The sequence below is a fragment of the Cardiocondyla obscurior genome, linkage group LG11, assembly GCF_019399895.1.
Source record: "Cardiocondyla obscurior isolate alpha-2009 linkage group LG11, Cobs3.1, whole genome shotgun sequence".
Lineage (NCBI taxonomy): Eukaryota > Metazoa > Arthropoda > Insecta > Hymenoptera > Formicidae > Cardiocondyla > Cardiocondyla obscurior.
The window spans coordinates 2,615,448-2,627,859 of NC_091874.1; the positions used below are offsets into that span (position 1 = coordinate 2,615,448).

At 40.0% G+C, this 12,412-nt stretch overlaps 1 protein-coding gene across 4 annotated transcripts in view; it reads right to left on the reverse strand.

The window, feature by feature from the left end:
- LOC139106499 (TWiK family of potassium channels protein 7) overlaps positions 1-12,412 on the reverse strand; it is a 226,966-nt gene that overhangs the window by 15,277 nt on the left and 199,277 nt on the right. The window lies entirely within an intron of this gene.

Genomic DNA, 12,412 nt, shown 5'->3' on the forward strand with positions numbered 1-12,412 from the left:
TACGAGTATTATAATTTCTACGGTCTAATGAAATTTCTGCGCGTCGCATTATGTATTCAAAAAATGGAATGGCACAGAGGTGTAGCACAATTAAAAAAATGAAAAGAAAAAAAAAAAAAAAAAAAGACGGTACGCGAGTCGATGTAACGAGGTGGCTTCGGTGTGTAATAAAAATGGAACAGACACGTGACACGCGAAGCGGAACGAAACGAGAAACGGAAACGACGGTAGGGATTATTTATTTTGCACGGCGACCGCAATCCGCGGGGATATTTTCCGCGAGACGCTCGGCCAAACTGTCTGGAAAACGAGGAAAAATTACATCGGTGAAAAATAATAGAGCGCGATCTGGCTCTGGTTGAAAGGCTGTAAAAGGTATGTACCTGTTCCAAGAAACGGCAAAGATAAAGATAAGGACTGACGACGCCGCAAACGTGACGGATCGATCGCGCGTCACGATATCGTCGCAATCGGATGACAAATCATTTAACATTAAAAGAAAAAAAAATTTTATTGGTATGTTTTTAAGCTGTATATACTAATTAATTTAATTAAAAAATTAATACGGCAAGTGCGAACGTTCCGCACGACGAGGATCACCGAAACTCTGTTTTCCCGTTACGTGATATACTTTAGTCCCGTCGCGACTTTTGGCGGCAACGGCAGCTTAAATCGAAGCAAATATATCCCGATATCGTTGTTCTTATCTCGCAAAAAGCGCAGCGCTTTCGAAGCTGTGGCTGAACCGGCCGCGCCGCGTCTACGTCAATGTTAACAAATTTAAACACCCGAGCTGTCACCCTAAAACATCCTAAAACGGAGATATTTCTTAAGGCAATACTGTTCGCGCGAACTTATCGCGTAACGCCGTTTCACCTGTTTAATTTAGCGCCCGGGATAATTTACATACGGCAGGACGAGAGGGATGGGCCACACTCGCGCAATAACATCTCGAAGATGAGCCGTGTGCTGCGCCGGGCGGATGCATCGTACGTGCAGACATGTATCCCGGCGAGGGTTGCACGCCCCATCTCTGACGGTACGTCTCAGTATCCGACGACGTTCCTACCGGAGGGTTCGCAGGATCCGACATAACCCCCGAGGTCGTAACGGTAAGTCTCTCGGCGTGAGGACCCGAAATTAATAACGCGACCCGGCGCAAATACGGCGCACATAATTAAAGCGATATTACGATCTGGAGCAGCCGCAGTATCGTCTAACGGTGCTGCCTGCGTCGAAGATGTTATTTAGCCGCGCTCTCCGAATTTGGGCGATGAAAGCACAGGTATTACGTTCTGATTCGCAACTTGCCTCGCGGCTCATCAAGAACATGATTAGGCGGCGCGTGTAAGACAACACAATGCGTCACTTGGACGCACGGAGTAAATTAGAGGATGTTTCACGCGAGAAGATATAAATTTGGTGGAAGGGCCGCAAGTACGCGGATCAATAGTTCGCCAATGTTAACATCCTGTGAATAAGATGCTTTATATTAAGTACGTACTGTTTATAACTAAAAGTTTTACAAGATCGATACATCTCCGTCAGCTCCGTCAGCACGCGTGAAATAAATTGAAGTATTTTATTGGAATATTAACGAGATTAATTTTGAACTTCGCTGATAAAAGTAAGTTTTGTTAATTTTAATCGAGTTTTCGTGGTGACAAAATACAGTCGTAAAGGAGAACTGTATCTTTAGACATGTAGGATGTGTGTGACAGTAATCGCAAAGACGACAGACTCGGTAAGCCTCACTAGAGTAAAGTAGGTCAGAGTATGAATGGCACGTTTAGAGTAAATAAAACAAAAAAAAAAAAGAAATGAAATAAACAAGAAAAATTAAATAAAAGAAGCGAGAAAAACGACGGAGAAATCTTAGAATAGAGAGAAAGAGAAAGAGCGCGATGGCTTTCAAGTTTTATCTTTCGGAGCTTTTTTTTTACTACTAGCAGGAAGATTTTAAAGTTTTACGGAATGCAGATGAAGGTTTATATATCTTTTTATGCGAGTCGTATTAAAGTCAACGAAATACATATTTAAGTTAGAATTGCGGAAAAAATTCCAAATATAATTTTTCTCTCCCTTTTCTTTTGTTTTTTTTTTAACGAAATGCAAGAGAATACGTGAATAAAAATAATAATTTTAGATGATCAATCATGTCACGTCATTTTCTTCGCGGATTACGTGTATTTCTTATTCAAAGACGCTGTCGCTTTCATTGAGAGTCGCTGCTAAGAGACAGGGTGCAACCTTGATGTATGGGATACTCCTCCGCGAGTGTTTCTACACGGCGGCACCGTCAGGGAAATGTTACCCCATAAAATATATCTCGAGCGTTGGCTTATGCCGCGCGAAACCCAGCAAGATGTTTCTATTTCATAGAAACGCTCGTCTTCCGGCTTAGCGCGGCACGTGAAGGGTAGCATGACGAAAGGCCAGGACGTTGATAGGGCCAGACTGTAAATCACACGGGAGCTATTCGATGTCTAGCTACGTCCCGCAATTCCGTCCAACGAGTTTGCTAGCACTGCTCAACGTTATCGCACAGATTTTGTCGAAGGTGGAGCGGGCCGTTCACGCGACACAAAATTTAACCGAGTAAATCCTTCGCTGTGGGCAACGTCAGACCTTTTTTTTCTCCCCTTTTTTTTTCCAATATATTTAAAGCAGCTTTAGAAACAATGAATATACACGTTATATAATTTTTTCTTTTTCAACATTGTGGAATTATTATTATAAAAAAGATATTTAATTAAAGCGTGATATACAAGAGGGATAAGTATGCAAAATTTATAAATATAAATATGAAAGTATGAGACTTTTAATTTAATTTAAATATTCCGTTTGATTATGCGCCGCATCAATAATTTTAAGAAATCTGTGCAGGGAAAAGCACGTTATATCCGCGTCATAGAGATGTATGTAAGCCGACTGGTTGCACAGGGACAACGAGGTGAGGGAATAAGGGCGCGATAGAGACGGATCATAAATCACGAACCAACCATTCAATGTGGCGTGCCTATATTGTACGCCACCTTCGGGAGTTATCGTTATCATAGTCATTCTCGCGACGAGAGAGAACAGTGTCTTGGATGCGTCAAATAGACCCGGCAAAATAAACCGATAATTTCTACAGAAATAGTCGTGTCAAGAAAATGGCGTGTAATTTCATTATTTATTCGATTTTCATCTATCTTTATGTTTAAAATTATCGCAGCCACGTAACACGTCGCGAGCGAATAAAATTCAAGTAATAAACGTTGTTTGAGAGCGTAAGCATTTGAAATAAAGATTGACACAATAATTCGGGCCAAATGTAAAATCTTGAACGTCGCTGTTACTTATTTCTCTTCTTTCTCGTAAGAAGCTTATTTCTCCACGGGTCCATCATCCCGTGATAACGTTTCGCCGTATTCTTAACGCCTCGCAGTATGAAGCGACGTGGAACGTCGGCGAGGATCCTGTAAAGTGCACGAAAATTCCACGGAATCCTGGAAAAATTTATGGTCCGGATGTTTACCAACATGGAATTCTCCCAGGCAGTGTGGGATAGTATAAAGCCACCTTCTTTCATCCCCGCTGCTCGAGGGATGGCTATTAGTAGTAATTACTGAAGCAATAAGTCTCTGCCTAATACTTCTCTCCCTCAGCCTTACATCTTTGCTCCTAGGCGATATTCTCCGCTTTTGTCGTCTTCCCGGAATATGAACTATCCCTCTTTATCTCCGCATAAACTTCTTTTTACTCTCCCTTTGAATTATTTGACATAAAATATGAATAAAGCGAAGAATTCTTGAAGAATTATGTGAATCTAGTATGAATTCTTAATTTTAAGAGCACAATGTGCGGCTGAATGACTAATGTAAAAAAATTTTTTATGGAAAATATTTTAATTTTGCGCGCGGGATATCATATCGCGAGTGTACGCAGAATGTCTAACGTAAAAATTAAAAGCAAAGATATACTTAATTTAATAAGTATTATTTATTGTAAATAATTAAACACATAAGTATAAGCGCAACTGGAAAGTTTAATGCGCGGGTATTTTTAAAGACGTATTTTAGTTATGTCCACAGGTTAACTAGAACAAGTGACGAAAAATCATCTTTTTGTCAGAAACATTAGAATGAAGGGAGTTAATTGCTTTGTGAGGAAAATCGCCCTACATGCTACTGCACAATGTACTTCATTAACGTTTATAACTGGTAAAGAACATTGCGCTCTGGCCGTGCGAGTGCTGCGCGTAAAACTGCTTAAAAAGCTGCTGGGAAGAGAACGGGATGTTATGGGTTTCTCCACACAAAACTATACTTTTTAATTACATCCTTTTTAATGAGATTCTTTTTCTTTTTCTTTACACTTTTAGTTTTTTTTTTTCCTCCGTAACGCAGCAAAGACGAAATTTGAGTTTCGTGACTCGCTCCGTTCTCCGAGAATGGAAATAATGCGCGGCCTTTCCCTCCCCCCGGCTCTTGTTTCAGCTGTACTATACTCACCACCTTGAAAACCAGCATGGATGAGAGATTTACATATTTGATCTCTCTGCGGCAGGCTTTATTAACGTTTCATATTTTCATTTGTGACCTTACGTAAAATTTATGACGTCAGCGGTATACGCGCACAATGGATTACTAATGTTGCCACGTGTGAAAATTTTCGCCAACTCATACGCACCTAGCAGGCCGTTGATAATGATTTATCATTACAAAACGCACGTTGGTAATTTGTTTAAAAAAAAATAAGTTTAATTATAAAATTTTCCAAAGGAACGTAAAAATTCTCACGTAATAAATAGCATTCTCTATCGCCATTTATCGCGAGGAATGATATATTTAGATGTATTATTACAGAAACCTGAAGTTAAGAAAAATTTAATAGCTTAGGTGCTCTTATTAAAAATAATAATTAAAATCGATTGAAACTGATAATATTCTTCTCAAGTTTCACCGAGCGCCTTCGTCATTATCTCTTTTCGATACCTAAAGCTCACGTCAACCCTTTTCTTCTTTATCTTTCTTGGCAGCCTTTCACCTCCCGGTTCTTTCTTGTAATTCATTAGTCTTCATCAAGAGTTATCCGCAGCTGTGCTAGGTGTCTGTATTATTAACCCTTTATATTTGGAAATATGTTACGTCAAAGCTACTTTTTTTTATAAAATACACGATGAAAAGTGTCGGCAAATCATGAAAATTACGTATATGTATTGCGTGAAATTAATAATTTAACGCAATGCAACTTTTGGACTTAGAAATCCTTTCAAATTAAAAAAAAATATATATTTCACCATAAATAAAATATCCGAAAAAACAAGCTAACTAATATATAACGCTATTTTTTCCTTCGATACTATGTTTTTGGGCAACAAAATGTATAATTGGCAATTATAACCAAGCGTATCGTAATTAGTAGCGAGCGTCATACGTTTCGTTACTGCTTTAGTGCAGTAAAATCAATACTTCTATCTCCCTATGTAACCGATGGAAAACACGCGATAAAATAGTAGTATATTACATATCCACGCGTGTATTTTTAACGCATAAAAACGTAGCATCCTTCCGCGAAATACAAATATCGTCTATATATCCAGGAGAAATTTCAAGTGTCTCTGGATAATCTCGGATTGCTCAGTCTAATTAATGACATGCACGTATGCGCGCGTACACATGCGTGGATGAGGATAGTATTTACTACATTAGTCGTCGGGCAAGAACGCAACGTAGGTACATACGCGATCGATAAGCGTCTGTGATAGTATCTCGAATACATCTCTGCACCTTCAGCTTTATCTTGGATAACGATTTTCTTTAGCAGATCACGTTAGGTCAGGTCGATAAAGGCTCAATATTTGCTTTGTGTTCAGCGCTGTATATGCGCGAGCTCCTCGTTATCGGGATTGTGTACACAATCGGTTAGAAACTCCTCGGACGTAGTAAGAGCCCGGTGAGACCATAGGGAGAACTGGCTTGAGAACGGGAGCACGTCGTGAGGAGTCGATAGCATTACCGTACGCACACACAAGGAAAGTAACATTTTCGTTCGATTATCTTCTGAAAGAAACCGATGTCGATCGACGGCGGCCTGTCCCGAAGACTGTACTTATGTTAGTAAAGGCCGACCATCGCGAGAGAATACCGCAATTATGAAGACTACATCGGACGTTGGTACTTCTCACAGTCTCTTAACTTTGCTGGTTGGTTTGCGAGACAAACACGAACATTCTTTAAACGCAAACGGAGCAAGGAAGCACTCGTTCCATTTATCTCAATCGTTACCACTGATTTTCAATCGTTTTAAATTACTCAGTTACTGTAATATAAATTTATTTTTATTACGTCAAGTGTATCGATGCTAATAATTTTTAAATTAATATTGATATAAGTCGAATAAATTGCATAAATATTTTTTTAATTAAAAAAAAAATTCGCGATTTATGCGCACGAATTAATCGCAAGCAATTCCCGATAATTGCAATCTACTTCAAATAATCGTTTTACATATCAACTAGCAATTGGCGTACTACTACAGCGGCGGTAAATACACTCTGAGAGGTAGCAACGATCGTTTGTCGGCCTACTGCGATTTCTAAGCCCATAAATATCCTCCCCAAACATCCCAATGTGGGTAATCGTTGGATCCAAATCGCTCTAACCCTCGGATCCCTTCTCTAGTGGTCGTCATTCGGGAATTATCGAGGGAAGTTATTTAGCGTTGCCCGTATATTACGCATATTTTATTGGCACGTCTATGAAAAGTTGCCGCCAGCCCGCTTTCCCGCCGTAATCAAATCGCGTGACGGAAAATTTATTGCGTTCTATGATTTGATATAATGCACTTCTGCTTCAGCAGTTATGCCCGCAATAGCATAATTGTCTCAATTAAATCAGCTTACATCTCTTTCACTGTTCTGCGATGAACTTTTTCACTACGATATTACAAAATTAAAAAACTCACGTATGTTTTTCTTTTTCTTTTTTTTTTCTCTTTAAATAAACGTCTATTAGATTTAAATATTTTAATATTAGAAGCGATAAGTATCCCTTGCACTTTGATTTTATACGTAATGTTAATCTGCAAATGTGCCGCTGCAATAAAACAACGGAACGCAAAATCACCCACGATGAGAAGCGTCCGCGCAGAAAATACGAAAGTCGTCCCGCGCTGCCCGGTAGTCGCCGTGGATTTGATACCACGTAGGATTACTTGAGTACGGCTGTAAATGCACTTTGCAAAAGCGTCACTTCGCTAGCAGTCGGTGCGCAAAACTGCTATTGCAATTGCGCGGGCATATGCTCGCGAATTAACTTTCTTTTTTTTTTTTTTTGTTTTCTTTCCAAGTGACCACTTTTTTTTCTGGCTGACTGCATAATAACGAATAATTAAAAGACGATTATGAAACAAAGAAAAGATAACGCATTATTGCGACGGAGAAATAACACGGCAGATTGAAGTAATTAGTATACAACGAGCTTTTGCAAACAAATATATCGGGAGGTTGTTGTGTTATAGTTTCGCGTTGGTTCTCATTCGTGATATATACGGTTTGAGCTAATAATACAGCTATAATGATAAATTTTATGTTAGCGTAGCGACCTAATTGCGATGCCGTGCAGCCTCTCTGTAAAAAATTAACGATGATCACGAGAGGGAATTTATATCTCGCGTAAATTCACGCTCGCGCGCCGAGAATCGGGTTTAATCACGCCCGCGATAAGCGATGTATCTTTAATATTCGGACAGGCATGATTAGCCGAAACATTTTTATTGTTACTCGATTATTCAATTATTGTTCGCCGTTTGGAATTCAGTTTTAAATCAATTAGGTATGCATGCGAATCGGGGTAATTTATAAATTTTGTGTAGCATGTTCGTCCCGCGCATAATTCGACGCGCGGGAAATTTGCATCGCGGATCGCTTCGGAATCTCCATATTTACAAATTTGCATGCTGTGTCGCTTTTTGCATAGATTCCCGTCCGTTCGATATCTAACGCCCTGCAGGTCCCTACACCCTAGCCGGGTGTTTCGCGCGAAAGAACAGGTACACGAAAACAATTTGCCTGCCGGTCGTGCCAGGGTGAGCTGTTCACCCTCGGCGCGCTTTCAGCATCTTTTTTCTGTTGGCGGCGTGCTACGCTGTCGGTGCATTTAATGCAAGTACCATCTGCATAATATCCAGTCGTAAATCCAGAAAAGCCCGACACCGGCGCCACCACCCTGTTCACGCAGGACGTCCTTGCCCGGATAATCCTCCGGATTTTATTTCTGGACATCCCCGGGGAACGTGATAACGTTGCAAGACGGGGGGGGATGGCTACTTGAGATACAGTTTCAATGAGAGATATAACGCGCGCGTGCTTAATTACCTTATGACCAAATGTTGTTCAAATTTGTCAAGCGTTCGTCTTTAATCTCTATTGTAATACGCGTTTAATGAGCTTACGAGATCGCCGTCGCGTTTGCGCATTTTTAAATGTCTAAAAGAATCCCGGCTAATGATTAATAATTATTTGAAACCAATCCGTGGTTGATTTCGACAATCGCCGCTTGATACGGGAATTAAATTAGTTCCGGAACAGACTCTTTAGATTTTTTGCGCGAACAGGAAGACACGGACACCGTAGGTAAACTATGTGGTGCGGATCGATACTTGAAAGTTGGCCGAAGTGTCGGCAGCTAAGGGATAATACGGATACATGGATAGATTCTCCTTCGGCTTTCCTCGAACTAACTCGCCTTTATTCAACCCCTTGTCGAATCACGTGGCGGCAGCCACCTTTCTTCTTCTACCAAAGTTTCCTGGCTTTCCGCTCTCCTGGGATAAATCGAAACGTGTTCCAAGAGGAAAGTATTGAGCTGCTGGTAGAACAAGTTTGGATTTGAGGGATTTAAATTCTCGCCGGCGACAAATCAAGTTGTATAAATGACTCGATATAAAAATTATAGTCAGCGCGACTTCGCGCCGTATACATATAATATCCGGCTTCGTAAATATCTCACGATTGAAATTATTTAACATTACGTATATAATTTCGCGTATTGCGATGCGATCGTGCTTTGTCTCAGTTTTATCTTTATAATTGAAATGAATTCTTTCTTGACCTCGATGCTTTGCTCGTAGACAAGCGACTTCTTTTTTCTTCTTTTTTCTTTCTTTATTCTCTCTCTCTCTCTCTCTTTTTTTTTTTTTTTTTTTTTAATGAAAAAGGCTCTTTGCTCGAGAATTATCTGAACGTTCTACCATATGAAACTGCCGCTATAAAAATATTACCCATTACGAGTTTCTCTCATGGAAAAAATTACTGAGGCGAGACATATTAAAAGAACCCTTTGTACTCATGTATATTCATTCTTTGTAAGCTCACCAAAAGCTAGCACGACTAATGCGTCGGAAGTCCTCTTTCTCTTGGTTTCTGCGTAGATCAGGTTATGCATTCTGATTTATTACGATAAAATTTAATTTAAGACGTCACGCGTAATGAGATCAGTCGACGTTACTGCCTCTGACTGGTCCCGATGAAGAAGGGTATTAAGAAATGTGTTCTTATATCGCGCATTATTCCGGTTCAAATGCATTAAGAAATTATGAGGACATCCGACATTCGCTTACAATTAGATTAATTACTCTTAATGGCCGGTATCAAATACCGTTTGAAATTGGTAAATGTCTATCAACGTAGATAATTAACAGAGATAGTTAGCATAAAGTAATTAACACAGATAATAATAAAACGTGAGAAAATGCATTTTTCAATTAAAACGTCATTAAAGAATAAATATTTTTGTGGTTTATGCGGGTGGGAAGAGCAGTAATTTTAAATCGCGTCACTTCTCGTTTACCTTCTGCTTTATTAACATTTCATGTAAACGACAACAATAATTAGACGCAAGTGCTTAAACGCACGCTCGTACATTATAGTCGGCATCGGGTTAAAACAAGAATATACATATGCTTGCTTACGTCGATTCAAATAAAGGGTCGCTCATTAAATAAAAATCAATTCTATTTTGCAAAACAAACGAGATTACTCTCATAAATTTTTACGAAATCATGCCGTTCGCCGAGTATGAATAGCGCGGTGCACTTTCAACAAATAAGCGGAATTTAATTAAGGATGTCATCTAATTTGTGACGCGAGCCGCGCAATTGGCGAATGATATCGATATGTGCCAGCGTAAATTCGCGAGCACGCTGGAAAACGGCTGATGAGAGGAGAGGCACAAACGACGTGCCGATCTAATTACTCTCATCTGCAAATTATCAGGTAAACGTGGCAACCAAATTATTCGCATATTAGCCGATAATTGAGAGAAAGATATTGTTTGCAGTAATTATTATGCAATTTATATTTGACAAAAGCAAATAGTTTTCAATGGTGATTGCGAGAGTATGGATTTTAAATCGCTATTTTTTTTTTCTTATTTTTTTTTTAATGTCGACGATACATTATCTATGCATTTTTCTCCGTGCATTATCGACGATGTTATCATGCACTTTCCGCGTACTTTTCGCAAGGCGCTCAGGTGTTTGGGAAGTTCTATGCAATTTCCACACGTAGGCCACATAGTTGGCGTATATTTACGAAGAGCGGTAATAAATTAACTGCGGGAAAGGGGGTCGGGGAACGAAGAAGTTGATAGAAGTACGCTCGATCATGCGGGAGCATCATCGCGGCGACGCGAATCATTTTCAGCAGATACGATATTCGATTTGGCCAATGTTTTTTTATCGACTATCTCTCACGTGTACACCATGTATATGCTGATGGTATTTCACATTGGTTGAAAAACGTGCGGCAAGCGTTCCGAATTTTCCAATCTGCCTCGGCACATTCGGGCTGCCATTTAATTCGTTGCGTCGAGTGCATCCGAGTACCGGACGCATTTTTCTTTTTTTTTTTATTTCGCCGGCCGGGATTACCGTCAACCGCCAAGTTTATAAACGAGCGAACGCGACATCGGGATAATATACATATATATTTTTTTTTCAGAACATAGAAGTGGTTGATAATAACATAGCACAGAAGCACTTTTATAATAACTCATATAATTTGTTTCGTAAATTTATAACGAGCTAGAAGCATATATCTGCTGTACGCTATCGTGCATTACCATACCATCGTGTCAATATGATTTAATCATTATTTAGCGTCAACCATCGCTTCTCTTGGAAGCTTTCAAAGTATCGAATCAATACTACAATCAGCCGATTAAATTACGAGCATGTTAATTTGCATAATTCTCATGTAACTTAAGTACGACTCCGAAAGTAAATCTTTTTTCGCGCGGGACGAACGATGATTCCGCAGATTCCTTACGTGCGAATCAATTTTTCATGTAGGCGGAACATTTGGGAAAAATCGCGAGGAAAGGTGAGAGCGCGGGAGATGGACGTCGGCACCTCGAATGCCTTTCCCAAAGCAATTCCGAATCTGACAGTGCCGACTATCGTTTCGCCGATCGACGGGAGACACGGAGCGCGGGTGTACGTCGCGTCACGTCTTGTCGCGGCCACGTTGTAGGTAGGTAAAGCTCAGAATCTCGACGTCAAGCCCGAGGAAAGGCGGATAGAAGGCCCGGTACGTTACAGGACAATCCAATATCCCAGAGCCCAGAAACGCCTCGCAGACTGACGGCTCTAGCTGGTTTAGAGGCGGTAGCTTCGCATCTCTTTCGCCGACTGCCGCGGCGTTGTCCTCTGTATCTTTATCCTTTCGCCTGGCTTCGGCATCGATAACACATGCGTAAAAAAGGTGTCGACTTTCACCGTCGGCGAGTGCCGTGCTTCCAACTTTCCAACAAATTTGTCTATCGGATAATCACATGGCTATCTTTATTTTTTTTCTCTTCGAATAGATAGACGCATGTTTATCTGCTGGGTAAATTTTTCATAAAGCTCTGAAACGACCGGTCTTAAATTTCTTGGAGTGTGAATTACTTGAAAAAAAAGGAAAAAGAAAAAAAAAATGAGCGACTGGTCGAGTCACTTGATTAGCGTAACTTTTCACTCATATGGTGGAAATAATTTTCACTCTTTGTCACAGAATGCATTTTTTATTTCGTATAAAATGAAGTGATTTGTATACGTTCTTTTGTGGCGCGAATAATTTCACTCTATTTAATTTAAAGCGATTACTTTCATTCGTAAAGAGTGACTGCGGCATATTAACGCGTGCGTGAGAAAAACATACGCTCGCTTCGATTTGGAGTGAAGCACGTTTGCTTTTGTGAAAAGTAAATTTTTCACTCTTTCAGAGTGGCTGGAATTTCATTATCGTTCGAAGTGAATATCCATTCGTTCAGAGTTAGAATTTGCTCTAAGAAATTTAGAGAGTGCAACTTTATCCTGGTGACTGATCGTCACGATTACGCGCCACTTGCGGACTAGCGGCGAGTAATTATAAGAGTAATTATAT